At 39.0% G+C, this 15,147-nt stretch overlaps 1 long non-coding RNA gene across 2 annotated transcripts in view; it reads left to right on the top strand.

Annotated features, from left to right (window-relative positions):
• LOC120608586 (uncharacterized) overlaps positions 1 to 15,147 on the top strand; it is a 40,563-nt gene that overhangs the window by 23,444 nt on the left and 1,972 nt on the right. Inside the window, exon 3 of one of the 2 annotated variants that reach the window (XR_005654437.1) lies at positions 12,901 to 12,936. This is a non-coding gene — a long non-coding RNA (uncharacterized LOC120608586). Of the gene's footprint in view, positions 1 to 12,900; positions 14,307 to 15,147 lie in introns of those variants that run through there. The other variant, XR_005654436.1, reaches the window with a different exon arrangement.

The raw sequence follows: 15,147 nt of genomic DNA, 5'->3' as shown, positions 1-15,147 counted from the left end.
TGAAATAGAAGAGGTGGTATTATTCCCACTTTTTTTTCGTAAGGAAATAGAGGCTCAGAAAGGTTATAAGACATGACTTGGGCCATGGGGATAGGTTTGGGGTAGGTTAGAATTCAAATGTCTTGACTCATAGTCTGTTTTCGCTTCAGCAGATAACCAACCTGTGAGTTGGGCAAGACAAGGAGTGAATTGCAGGGGAGTCCTGCCTCCAGCTGATGTTTTAACCATTATGTTAGGTGTGTGTTCAATGAAACTTGCTTGTTTCCAAGACAACAGAATTCAAACGAAAACCTCAATTGCTCGGGAGGAGGCAGATTCACTGTCATTTCCATCCCTTTGAAGAATTGCACATTTTGGTGGGCAAAATGCCAGAAATAATTAAACCAAATAGCTCCACGGAGCCCTGATGGAGCAAGAAAGCAGAAGAAAAGAAACGTATTTATATGTATATAAATGTGGGTGGCATTTCTGCTGTGAGAGTCTTTCAACAGAAATCATGACAATCCAGGAAAATCCAGGGATCAACACCTTATAGAAAAGAACAACAATCTGGAAAGAAAAAAAAGGAACACCTTGAAGTGGAGAGATGAAGAGGTGGGAGGAGGAAAGGGAAGAAGCGATGGGGAAGGGAGAGGAACAGACCCGGCTCTCAGTCCTTTCCCTGGTCCCCAGTGCAAGAAGCAGTGGAGGAAGCAATCAGATTTTAACTTCGATTCCCTACGTTTAGTTAAGTGGCTTGAGGCATTCGTTTTGTTTTTATTTGCTTTGCTTGTGAGGTATCCACTTTGGCTCTAATTTCCTGTTTTTGCCATGGAGATCAAGAGATTTTGAGCAGAGCAGAGATGGAATACATTCTTCTGTACTGGCTGCATGCCAGATTTTATTACAATTTTTTCGTTAACTTAGCTTATTATGGGATGGAAATTTGGTCTCTCAGGCGTGTGAGAGAGAAGAGGCTCTTTTGATTCCTTCCATTCTGGTCTTTAATTCATTCAATTTTTATTGAGTGGCTCTTCTATAGATGTATGAGCCCTGACCTAAGAATTGGGGATTCAAAAATGACTAGGGCACAACATTAGTGGCTCATATTTAATGTACCCTCTTGCCTGGTCTTAATAGCTAAATAATAGAAATGCCACAGCCCAATTGTGAGCTACAGAGTGATTGTCCAATACATGGCTTTTATGCAACATTCGTTTATTCATGTAGTCAACAAATAATTACTGCTGCTTACTAAGAGCCAGACCCTCAGCTACATGTTGGAGTTTCAAAAAGTGAACAAAAGCAACACGTATAACAAAGAATATCCAGAATTTGTAAAGAATCCTACAAATCAGTAAGAAAAGAACAAATAAACCGACAGACAAATGAATAAATGATATAAACATGGTTTTCACAGAGGGGAAAACATAAAGGGCTAAAAAACATTTGATAAGATGTTCACCCTCACTTAAGCTAGTGAAGAAATGCAAATTAAAATCACCAGAAGATATAACTTTATTTTCACCTCCTGAGGCGGCAAAAGTGATGTTTTTTAATAGACAGTGTTGTCAACTTGTGGGAAAAGAGCTACTTCCTTATATTTCTGATGGGAATGGTGAAATGATCCCTGACTTTGGAGGACAGTTCGATAGTATCTATTAAAATTGTGTCAAGAACAATTGGAAACAACCAATGTCCCTGGAGTGGATAGATAGGACATGATATATTCATATGCTGAAATATTACACAGCTGTTCAGAAGGAAAAATTAGAGCTATTCACATTGACATGAATTAATCTCAAAAATGTAGAGTGAAAGAGCAAGTTGCAGAGTTATATGTAGTCTATGACCATTTATGTGGAAAAAAACCCATAAAAAATCAATACTCCGTATTTTCTATGAGTAGGTAAACAGCCTGGTAAAGATATATATCAGATTATTATAGTAGTTATCTCTTGGTTTTGGTGGGGGAAAGGACTGAAGAGGTCCAAGGGGACTTAATCTATATCCATAATATTATATGTTTAAGGCAATAGTTTATGTATAATTTATTTGTGAAAAATTGGCTAGAGGGAAATAGTGAACAAAAGAACACGATACCTGTCTTTGAGGAACTTATTGACCAATGAATGGCCTTATCTATGGGCAAAGCTGGGATTAGAATTAGGTTTCCAATTTCCTAGTGCAAAGCTCTGCCTTGTGGATATGTGCTCTATTTAACCACCCATGAATAATCTAGTACTCTGACTTGCTTTCTGCAAAGTGGTAGCTTTTCCAGTTGGTATAAAGGTTAAGTAAGGCATTTCATTTCTGTGTGTGGAGGAGTGAGTGGATTTTTCATTAAAATTTTTTAAATTAAAAAATGAAAAGATGCCAAGAATATTTATAATTTACGTATAAGGTACGCAGAATAAGAGGACAATGAGCACACTCATTAACCTACCACCCAATTGGAAGAACAGAAAGCTCATGCATCTTCAAAGTGGAGAATGGTGAGAAGATTCAGACTGTCCCATTAGAGACAAAACCTAAAGGGCTCGATGGTGTTCTTTCCCAGTCTACATCAGCATCATTTCCACAACTTCCTAGCAGCTCAATAAATGAAAGAAATGGCACTATTTGGAAAATTGGAGTCTTCGCTCTTTGTGTGTTTTAAATGGCTAAGCAGTGATTTATCTGGGCTGCTGTTAGAGGGTGAGAAGCCACACAAAATTCTGAGAGATGTGTCCAGAGGTAAATAGAGTGTCTAAGTGTATTTAGCACATGATAATGCAAACCACAGAAAATATATAGCACAGAGGAAGCAAAATGCGCATTTGCTGTCTGGGAAGTAATTGAACATTTATGGTTTGGGAATAGCTAGTTCAGAGCTGGAAGGACGGGAGACCCTTATTTCAGTCAATGAAAGAGTCAGTGTTCTTTGGAACTCAGTGGGGAATTAAAAGGAATTTACCCATTTAAGTATTACATTTTTGAAGTTCCTCGAGTCTTTGAGAAGGGATTTAAGCAGGAACTGATTAAGACAGTACCCAAAATGCAGAGATGGCAAGTGACAACACACTCAACACATGTAAGAAGGGAGAGGGGAGAGGGTTGGGGAATGAGGAAGGACCCAGAACCAGATAGAAGAGAGGGAATAGGTGGAGTTTAAGGCCAGTTTGTCTTCCATGCTCTTCTAAGGTGTTGGGGGCTACAAGCTTTCACACATGTGGCACAAAAGACTCACAGAACATGCTGCCTTTACTGAATGACAGCTGTTTACTTCAAATAAAGGTGATATAAGAAACCAGAACTAAAAGGAAATGATTAAGGGGTCCCAAGAAGCTCCTGGAAGCCATTTGGGAATCCCTAGAAGCCATAGCTTCCTAAATTCCCAATTCCCTCTTTGCAGACAGTGCTGGAAAACTCAGCTTCTTTCCTCACGGCCTGTAGGGTTGCCAGGTAGAATAGAGGATGCAATATTTGGGACATACCGTAAAAAACGATTTGTTTACCTGAAATTCAAATTTAACTGGGTATATTTTTATTTTCTAAATCTGGCAGCACTATTTTTGCGAAATATCCTTGCCCTTGTTCCTCCCCCAATTACTTTTCTAATTCTGATCAAGTCAAAGTTCTGCATCCCCCAAAGACCCCAATTGCCTCAGAAGGGTCCCTTAGGTGATAATTTTCCTTCTTCAGGACCCTAAGGAGGGAAGGAATGTACTGCTCTCATTTCCAACTTCCCCAGGAGCTCTTCTCTCCGTATGCTTGAAGGCCATACCACCATTTTGGAATATTTCTAATGCCTATTAGCCACAAAGATCTTTCTCTTCAATGTTTTCACAGTGGAGAGATTGGAATGGATATCATTGTGCAAGAATATTCAAGATTAAGAAAGAATTATAATCTTATCTCTAAGCCCTACAATATCTAGCAGGGCATAGCAGAAAGAGTCCGTTATCAGAAGAGCACAACCTTACTCTTAGACAATTCTAAACACACCTGGAGTTCAGAAGACAGGCAAGACAGTTCTTTACTTTTCCCATTTGGCTCTTCTACTATCCAATCTTAGCCTTGGAGTTAGCCTTGAAGGAAATCTAGAAAATCCCTTCCATTTTGCCCTCCTCATTGAAGCCAGGGAGATCTGTTACCTTTTCTGTCCTGGGAGGGTGATAGGGGATCACAACTTCATCTAGAAATGAGGATCTAAGCCACGGGTTGGCAAATTCCAGTTTGTAGGGCAGATCCTACTCACTGCCTGTTTTTGTGTAGCTCATGAACTAAGAATGAGTTTTATATTTTTAAGTGGTTAAAAACAATCGAAAGAATAGTATTAAGTGACATGTGGCAATTACACAAAATTTAAAATTTGGTGTTCATTGTTTTATAGAAACATAGCCGTGCTCATTCTTTTATGTATTGTTTGCATCTGCTTTCATGCTATAAAGGCAGTTGACTATCTGCAACAAAGATTATGTGGCTCACAAAGCCTAAAATTTTTACTATCTGGCTCTTTTCGTATAAACTTTGTTGACCATTGATTTAAGCAATAAACTTCTCTTACTAATAATATAACTTTTGAGAGTCTAACTTTCAAGCGTATTTACTACCTAGGTTGCAAGATCCCCTTCCCACCAGGAATGAATCATTTATAACCCTTTTGGTTGTCAGGGACAGAAAACCCAACTGAAAGTGCCCTTTTAGTCATGTTGAAGCTAGCTGCAGTGTGACAGCTCTAACTGCATTCATGGTGATATGAAAACTGCGTTTTGGATTGGAACTATGTTAACATTATCACAAAAAATTTCTCATGATCTTGGTTTCTCTCCAGCTCCTGACCTACCTTCCAGTGTGTGAACCTTATCCTTTATCCCTTCTCTAGAGTTCTCCTACTGGTAAATGACTGGCTATAGTAGTTTCGGACCTGATAGCCTCGCTCTACTCTGGTTCATAACTTTTGTCCCATGGTAAATGTTATTTGTACAGTAAATTGAGATAAACTAGTGGTATTTCTGAGTGTCTACATAGGGCAGTGTCTACATTAGGAAAGATATTAAATATAAGACTTGTTTAAATCTTACAAATAAAACCTAAATTTTTAAATGAGAAGCTTGATCTTGCTTGCATAAATATATTTTAATTTCATATTTCATATTTGAAATGGTTACATGCAATTTTTAATCAAGACTTTAAAACTGCAATCTCTTCAATTATGATAGTCACTAGACAAAAATTGTGCTTATGTAATTAAGTAATAAAACATTTAAAAACTTTTTTAAACAACTATTTTAGCAAAGCTTAAATTATATTCACAAGATTTGTCAGTTCTTCCTCTATTTTTATTGACAAATGCTTAATTAAAATTTCTTACAATAGTAACGGATTTTTAATCCAATAGAACTTTTGCATGTCAATGATATACATGATTTGAGCAATCAGGTAACTTGGACACTGTTAAAATGGCACATAAACCACAAGTGGGGAGAAATAGCTCTGTTCATGTTTACAAAGACAGAGATTGGAGGTCACTGCTTAGAGTCGTGTCTCTGAGGAGCCCCCCAGCCACCACACCTGTCCCCCATGCCCGGCTGCATTCTGGGCTGCATGCTTGCATGCTGCATTGCTTGGACTCCTGGAACATGAGATTCCAAGTAGCTCCCCTTGCTCACTTAGACAGAGAGAAGACTTGCAGAGGGTGTGTGCTCTGTAGATGGCCAGGGGTAGAGCAGAGCACCTCCTTGGCTGTACTCAGTGCTTCGTAGCAGGTAGATGAGGCCTAGGTGGTGCTCACAGAGGCTGCTGCTTACAGGGACCATGTGGCATGCCATGGGATCCAGCTCACTTCTGGCCACTTTCTGAGGAGCAGTAGACAAGGCTATTTGAGATCAGAGGGGACCTGCTTGTGGGTTTTTCACCCCACATGCCCTCTTGTCACCTCCAAGGCTGAGGAGATCAATGTCTTGTAGAACATCTCTAATCCATTTGTGGCATGGTAATGAGCTCTGGCTGGGAAGGTCTGCCTTAACTGACAGCACTGCAGTGTTTCCTGAACAACTGAAGAAGATGATTCAGGAGGAAAGTACCTTTCAGAACAGAGTTTAACTCTCATGAACCTGGGTTGTTTTAGAAAGATATTTTTCTGTTACTGTTATTTACTTTTTTGTTGTTGTCAGCTATGCATATATGTATATATGTATGTTAGTGACTGTGCCAAGGATTACAATATACCCCCTTAACTTGTCAGTCTGCCTTCAATTAATATAATCTACTTCATATAAATATAAGAATCTTAAAGTAGAAAGCTTCTAGTTACCTCTCTCCAATCTTCTGTGTTATTGTTGTATTATATTTTACTTCTACATCTGTTGTAAACACTAAAATATATCGTTATTTTTGTATTATATAATCAATTGTCTTTTTTTTTTAAAAAACGGCTTTATTGGGATGCAAATTAAAGCCCTATGTAGACACTCACAAATCCCCCTAGTTGACCTCAATGTGCTGTACAAATAACATTTTCTATGTTTACCGTGATATGACAAGAGTTGGGAACCAGAGTTGAGTGAGGCTATCAGGTCTGAAACTACTACAGCCATTCACGTATCATAGAAGTCACCCATAAAGAGTGTATAATTCAATGGTTTTTGGTATATTATGTTATTAATTTGGTATATTAATTAAAAAACTGTGGTAAATATATGTCGTAAAGTTTGCCATTTTAACTTTTTAAATGTACATTTCAGTATATTCACAATGTTGTGCAAACATCACCACTGTCTCCCAAAAATTTTCATTACCCCAGACAGAAATTGTATAACTATTAAGCAATAAACTCCCTATTTCCTCCTTTCCCTAGCCCCTAGTATCTTCAAATCTAATGAATTTGCCTATTCTATGTATTTTATATAAGTAGAATTGCATAGTAGTTATCCTTTTGTGTCTGGCTTACTTTACTTAGCATAATGTTTTCAAGGTTCATCCATGTTGTATGTACGAGAACTTCATTTCCTTTTGAGGCTGAATATTCCATTGTATGTATATATCACACTGTGTTTATACATTCATCTGTCGATGGACGAGTTAATTATTTTTAAAGGAAATTAAGAAACAAGGGAAAAATACTCCTTATTTAGTTATGTATGTATTCGCTATTTATGGAGCATTTCATTTGCTCATGTATAATTGAATTTCTATCTGGTGTCATTTTCTTTCATCCCGGAGGGGGTAGGGATGCCTCGGTTGTGATGGAACTGTGACTGTGTTCATTTTACCTTTTCTTTGGTTAAAGGAATTGAGGTGGGTGTCACAGCCTGTTTTTTATCTTCTTGGAGCCTTTGCTTATACACTGATGCAGAGAGTAACTGTTTGTACCTGTGGTGTCACATTCCCTTTCTCTGTTAAAACGGTATGGAGGTATGGACATCTTCACTTGAGACAGACACATCTGAGGGCCCAGTGTAAGTTCTCAAGAGAAGAATGTCTCTCCGGCCGAGAAAGGCAGACCAGAGCAGAGAAACCTCTGTGTAGAGGCTGAGCCGCCCAGCAGGACACAGCCATCTTGAGGCAGGGTCCTTCTCTTATTTCTGCTATTTCCCTGTCCCTGAGGACTTGTGTTAGTGGGAAAACAACATGAATATCATTTCCTGCTGGGTGATACTTTGAATCCTCTTCCAGACCTTTGGGACACCCCTATGGGATGGTAGTATGTTTTGTGTTAGGCACTGATTGTAAGCAATGCCATTCATTGTCTGCGTGGTTTTCACACTGTCTGTGAGCCTTCTGATGGCAATAAATATGTGACTGTGGATCTCCAGAGATCAAGAGTTCTCTTTTCGAGTAATAGCTTTAGTGAAAAGAGGTTGAAATTTAGCTTTCTCCCTCCCCTAGAATTCTCTTATCATCCTGCTGTTCCATATTTAAGTGCTATTATCTGAAGGTCATTCTTCTCAGCAATAATTTGAAAGAAAGTTGCTTACAGAGTCTTCGAGTAGAGGGGACAACTTAGGTAGAATAAAATGGGAGAGAGATTAAATTCCAGGTTAAATCTTCAGTCTGTTCCTTGAAACTGAGACATATATGAGAGAGCAGACAGGAAACAGTGGGTAAACATGCTGGAATGTACAGTGGGTAATGGATATTGAAGGATGATCTTGTCATGCATGCTAAACAGATACCTTTATGAGTTTAAATTTAATTAGCATCTGGAAATTAACAAGGCTAGAAAGAAGGGCAATGTGTTTTTAAGTGATGGCGATGGATAGGTAATGTTTGGAGCATATAGATAAATGAATATTTAATTTGTAATGCATAATGAGCTAGGTGCCTATAAATAATTTGTTTTTCAAGTTACTATCACAGAACAAAATGATAGAATCATCCAGGGTCAGGAAATCAGTTATTTTTCTTTGGCTAAATGTTAAAATCAACCTTGTGGGTAGATATCAATTTGTATTGTTGAAGTTGAATAACATAAATATTTTCTTGGTCATACCCTCTGTTACTTCGTTAAGGGATGGGGTATAAAAATAATTTTTGATTTTACATCTTTTGCACATTTACCTTAAGTATGTGTGTGTTGGGTCAGAGGAAAGGGGAATGGATTTGTGTATCTTCTCTTTTAGTATCTTTTAATATTTAGAGCATTTGGTTTGTAGATGATTTTTTGTAGGAGAGCTTGAGAAAAAACTTTAGCTAGAGGGTAGACGAAGAGATCCACTTTGGTTAGAAAATGTTATAATTTCTGTTATTCCTTTGGTCATAAACTGTGTGGGTCTTTCTAAAACATAAATTCAGTCTGCCCTTTGCATCCTGAATGGTGTTGAGTTGGGGTTGAAGTTACGGTGTTGTAGCAGGAGAGCCATATGGGTTTGGGTTACAGTCAGAGACGTCCCACAAGGAGAGTTTGTGCTCCTGAGGAGGCCAAGCCTTTGTGCTGAGCATAGCATGTGTGTACATGAATAAGCGTGTAGACCCTCCACTTCATGGGCTACAGGAGGTGAGAGGGCAATGCTGTTACTTGCAGATTTGAGAGTTAAGTAGCTCAAGAGTTATGTAGGGTGCCTATGCATATAATGGCTCATGTGGAGGGGTGTACATCTGTGCCACAGGTCTACAGAGTGGACCCTGCTTCAAGCATCGACCTTGCAACTAATTACCTTTTAACTTTCCTCAAAGTTGTGTTCTGTGAGTGGGGAAGAGTTGTTTTGGGTGGAAGCAAAGGGCAGGGCTGCAGTGAATTTGTTTATATTTGAAATGAATTTGTATTTCTGCTTTATCATTTCCTTTTTCTTGTTTCTTCTCAAGAAAGTGCATTTTAGTATGTGTGTCTGGGAGTGAGCTGGCAGACCGTACATTCTAAGGAAATGCAGTAACTCATATAGGTCTCTAGGGCTGGGGAAGGGTGTCCAGGCCCTGCTGGAAATTCTGATTTAGCCATTCTGAGGACCTAGAAATTTACGTTTCAGAAAAGCACCTCAGTGGGTTCTGTTGGACAGCTGGGTTTGAGATCTTGGAGCTAGTATATCATCAGCCTGGAAGCACTTCCCAGTATGTGGAGACTATATAAAAGCCTGGTAATACATACAATCATGAATTTTGGCACTGGAACCACTTTGCCATCTTTGGGACCTCATTGTCTCTTTGATCTTTTTAAAGCACAAACTCTAGCCTCTTTCTGCTTCCTGCACCTCACAGTCTTCCACATTACCCAGGTGTTGAGGATGGGAGTCGCTGTGGGACCCAAGCTCTGAGACCAAGGCTCTGTAACATGCAACTTACTTGAAAAGGAGTGTGAGTAATCCAGAGCAGGCCAGGATTTAACACCAGCAGAACCTGGTGTGGCTTCCTGCCCCGGGCCTTGCCATACCCCTGGGATCAAGAAGGCTCTCCTGCCAGTGGGAGGCGGTGAGGTCAGTGAGCTGAAGGATCCACCCTGGAAAGGGAGAAAGCAGGAAAGTGACTGGAAAATATTGTTTTAAAATGGGTTGGACCCTCACAGAGCCCTAGAGAAAAACAAATTTAGTAATTTTGTTTTTATCGTTGTTCCTCAAGTTCCATAGTGGAGAATTAGGGGTTAGTTTCCAAGGTGGGGATGCTTTTTAGCTTTTGTGTAATTTGGAAAGGGATCTCTGGGGGCTTTGAACACACTAAGGGAAGGGCAGGGAGGAGATGGTGGCCGCTACTCTGGGAGCACCCAAAATAAGGGCTGGGAGATTTGTGTTTGTGTGTGGTTGAAATCTTGGCAGGGAAGCAGTCCAACTCTTCATTGACAACCCTTTGTTTTGAGATAAATTTAAACAGGGCCATAAATGCGTTTGTACAAGTACCTTTTATGAACAATAGTTTCCAACCATTTAATAATGACCTTGGCACTTTCAACGAACAGCACAATTCTTAATCTGTCTCTGGCTTTGCCCCCGAGGAGCTGTCACACTTCCTGTTCTCCTTAATCGCTTCTCCCATCTGGGAAGCACCGGGTTCTCCGGAAGACACCTGTTTTCTTGCCTGTTATTTTCAAAGCTTGGATCCCTGGCTGGTCCTGAATGGTTGCGAGTGAGGAGAAGGGGGACAAAGGGTCAGGCCTGTCTCCTGAGGGATAGAAATTACCAAGTATCTGTGGAAGACCCCATCACCTCAGTGCTTGCCTGTGAATTCCCAGGTACAGCTGGGCCCACTTCATGTACTTTTTTCTTGGTGACTTCTATTATTTCGTGAAAAAGGAACTCGTGAAGAATGAGGAAAGGAAGATTTTGAAGAAAATTAAAATCAGAATTAGAAGAAAAAGAAATACAGAGTTAGAGGAGGAAAAAAAAATTGTATTTAGTTTAGAAAAAAATCCTGTATTTTAGATTATCCTGGTTGTGTCCATGAGTAGATTTCTCGGTATTTGGTAAAGAGAATGAGGCTTAAATGAGCAGGGGAATGGCCATGCTTTCAATTAAGTTTCTCATGGTCATGGAGTCTCAGGACTTGACATTATAAAGGCTAAAGTGGAGGCCAAGGATAGGGTAGTGTAGTGTTCATTTTTTGGCCTTTTCTCGATTCTTGTGTCGCAGCAGGGGTTACTGATGAAATGGTCTCAGGTGGCCTTCAGTAAGGGGTTACTGGCCGTAGCAATCTTTCCTGGCAGCATAATTCACTTCCCAGCATTGGCAATTCCCATCTGGATAACTTCCCACAAGATAATCAGTGGCCTGCACTTCCCATATCTCCACAAAGGGGTGCTTGTGTGGGACAACAGTGTATCCCCCGCAACATGGAGAACCCACCATGGACTTGGGCATTACAAATTTCACTGTGGGTGTGGGGCTTAGCAGAGAGCTGGTGCAGAAAATACCAAAACAAAGTAAAACTCAGCCCCTGCCCCTAAGCACCATACTGTCCACAGGGGAATTTAACAAAAACAAAATAAAACAAAAAGTTCATAAAAAAAGAATTAAGAATGTTTATTCAAGTAAGTTAGAATTGATAAGCTCTTAAACAACAGCAATGGAGTCTAGGGGTGATGAAAGTATTATGGGGCTAATCAACAGAGTTTTCTCAAAAAGGAGAGACTTAAAAATCAAAGCCAGGTAATATAATCATCATCATCAACATCATCATGATGTCATAAAATGATATGATGCTATTTTTCCAAAACTCAAAGCTCATAAAAAAGTTGACCTCATTTTTTAGAGCATTTATGAGATATAAGCGTCATTATCCTCATGTTGTGGGCTAGGAAATAGAAACTCAGAAGGAGTAAGCCTATGTTTCTAGCACGTTTCATGCAGAATCATACTCGGAACTCAGACTGCAGGATGAATCCTTGATCTGTTACAGGACCCCAGGAGTTTACCACCTTCTTCTAGCCTCTCTTAAAACTCTTTCTGAGAATAAACTATTGCATTTATTATGTCACCATGCTAATGTTTTTTTTTTTGGGGGGTGGAGAGTGGCTAAATAATATTTGTAGGATTATAAAACAGTGATTTAAAGTGATTTCATCTTTGCACATACATACATGAAAAAATGATATATACCAATTTGTTAATGGTAGTTATTTCTGATCTGTGTAATTATTTGTTATCTTTACATTTTTAAAACCCCTCATAAATTATAGAAATAAATGTGCATTGTTTTTATATTAAAGGAAAAGAAACCCTAAAATAGTAAAACAAAAGAAAGGCTCTAGGGTTTTGAAAAATGTTTTAATTTAGTTTTAGGTAATTATACCTGTTTTCATTTTGCTAAATACTAGAAAATTCAATTTACAATAATCAGCTTACATTGTTATAACTTTTGTGTATATTATACATACTATTTTATAACTTATTATAATTTTTTTAAATCAATTCTCTCTGTTGGACATTTACTTTTTCTATGTTATCATTATTATAAGCAACTTAAATACAATGGACTAAAACGTATTAAAATGAAAGTAGAAGCACCTTGCCCTTCCCCCAAAAGATTCTGATAAATGGGCAAAGATCCTTTCTGGGAAATTTCATTAATTTCCAACCAAGTAATTTTTTTGACCAGATTGTGATCTTAACTAAGGAATGGAAAGAACATATGTTAAGTAACTATAGCCACCCACCAAGAAATCTTTATCATGTTTCTTGTTTTTGTGTTTAGTAGATTTTAAAATCAGGAATAAATGAGAATTACAGCAGGAGGCAAGAAGTTCTTTTTAGACAGATGTTCTTATTTACTATATAATAACAGGGGATTTTATAGAATCTTTAAATAGAATGGATAAAGAAACATTGTGTGTGTGTGTGTGTGTGTGTGTGTGTGTGTGTGTGTGTGTAGAGGGTAACTTCATCTGCCTGGATGACTCTGAAAAGGGTTGCTCCATTTCTTGTTAAATACTTCTGTAGAACAGTAGAAGTCTCATTTTAATCATGAAGATTATGGGAACTAAGTGTCAAAGGATAATTTATGTTTCTTTTTCAGGAAGTGTTGCTGTGTTTCTGGCACTGTGCTTCAAAGGTAAGTCAAGAACCACCACCTCAAATGCTACCTCCTACATGACATCTTCTAGGGGTCCTCTAGATTCCCTCAGGATATTTTTATTCCTCTGCACAGTACTTACCACATGATTTCAAAGTTTTTTGTTCAGGGCTTTGTCCCGTCCAGTAGATGGTGAACTTCTCTGAGGAAGTCTCTAGAAAATGCTTCATGTTTATTGAATGAATAAATGAATGGGCTGGCTCATGAAGGATGATTAAGACTCGGTCATACCAAGAATGGAGAGAAAGGATGAGAAAGGCCAGGGGAAATTGTTTCATGGAGATGAAATAATGGCTGTAAGATACTATGAAATGTTTGTCACCTCTGCCCTGAGTTTGGCTTGTCACTGAGTTTGCCACCCTGCTTGTCCCCGTGCACTGAAGATTCCTGCTGAGCCTAAGAATCAGCAGGAATCTTCAGTGCAAGTCCTGCTGAGAGGCTGGAGTCATCTTAAAAGAGAGGGTTTCCTGCAAGACCGAAAAGGTAGCGGGGCCTGTTGAGTTGGTGTCAGATGAGCTGCTGGATTTCTATCTTCTGAACAAATATTAAAATTGAAGTCTCCATCATCCCATTTTTCCAAGCCTTGACCTTTTTTTATGGAAGACAAACTGGTATTTCTTGTTTCTTCCACCAAACAAATGCAAAAATTACTTAAGGAACCAAAATAGACCACTTAAATCAAACATTAGTCTCAGAGTTAGCAGTTGACTCTTGATACCTGTCCTTCCCTTCTTCCACAATAGTAGAAACCTAGATTTTTGGCTTAGCACGTGGATGCCCAGAAGAAGGATTATATTTCCCATTTTTCTTCCAGCTATGAAACTCATATTAGCTGAGTTCTGGTTAATAGATGTTAGTGAAAGTGGTGAGTGCAACTTACAGGAGATGTCCTTAAAGGAATGGGACTACGTGTTTTTCTTTTTTATGGTAAGAGTGAAGATGTGATAGCTTAACTCCAGTAGACATTGTGGGCCGTGAAGTAACCTTGGGAGCAGAAGCCATCCACGGTGGAACAGCAAGACAGGAGAAGCCTGGTTCCCTGAGAGTGTGGAATCTTATTCTAGCTCTGTACTAACCAACCTCTATACTTTTTGAAAGTGAGAGAGATAAATTAATTTGTTTAAGCTATAATTGTTTTGGATTATTTTATTCTAGCAGAACCTAATCCTAACTAATACAGCAACTATGAGTTGAGGGGAATATTTTACTGATTTATTTTAACTAGTCAGAGCACAGTCTGCCCTGAGGAGGGTGCCTGAACTTAGCATGTGTGTTCCCTGCACCCAGCACTTCCCTTGGGAGCTCAGCTAAGAGTGCAGTGTGAACTGGAAGCCAGAGCCCTGACCAGAAGAGTGTGGCTCAGATTACAGCGAGGCCTTTGGTCAGGGAGAAACCTAGCTTAGGGGTGAGAGCACGGGCTTGTGGTCAGAAAGACTTCGGTTAAAACACTAAGTCTATCGTTCACAATTTGTGTGATTTGAACTTCAGTTTCTGTGGTAGCAATTAATCAGATATTATACTGAGAATAAATCAGTAACTGACACATAACAGGCAGTAAAAATGTAGCTATTATTATTAAAATACACAAAGCGTTAATAGGACCTTATATATCCAAGGTTTATAAAACTCTTTTGCCTTTATGATTAATAGCAAGGTATTGATTTATGCTATCCAAATGAATCCTCATGGATAAGAATTTAAGAGCTATAAACAAAATCTCCACGTGTACAAATTTGTTTCAATGCATGATATTTTTGCTCAACAATAAGTGTAAAGTGATGGCTTTTCCCTTGTATAAAAAACAACAAAAAAATCTCTGTCATTGAGTAAGAGTTTAAATAACTGTATTGGATCAAGATTCTTAATCTCAGGAAACAGAACCATAGAGGCTGATTTTAATAGAAAGGAACTTGTTTCCAAGGTATTAATTTGTAGCTTCTAGAATTTCCAGGAAGAGCAGAGAACCAAGGTTGGAAGGTATCCAGCCAGGAGCAACATGGACTGGAGAAACTCCAGTCATATCAGGTGATGGGTCTTGCGAAACCCCTGGAGCCCCTGCCCACTGCTGGGCACTTCTGAGCTGGGCACTAGAGACTAGAACTTCAGCCACAGCGGCCACAGAGAAACAGAGCCTTGGCAGTTGTACTGGCCTGTTTCCCTGTGTCACCACCATCCACATGGCTCATTTAG

The sequence above is a fragment of the Pteropus medius genome, unplaced genomic scaffold (assembly GCF_902729225.1).
Source record: "Pteropus medius unplaced genomic scaffold, Ma_sr-lr_union100, whole genome shotgun sequence".
NCBI lineage: Eukaryota > Metazoa > Chordata > Mammalia > Chiroptera > Pteropodidae > Pteropus > Pteropus medius.
This window is presented reverse-complemented; position numbering and strand designations above follow the sequence as displayed.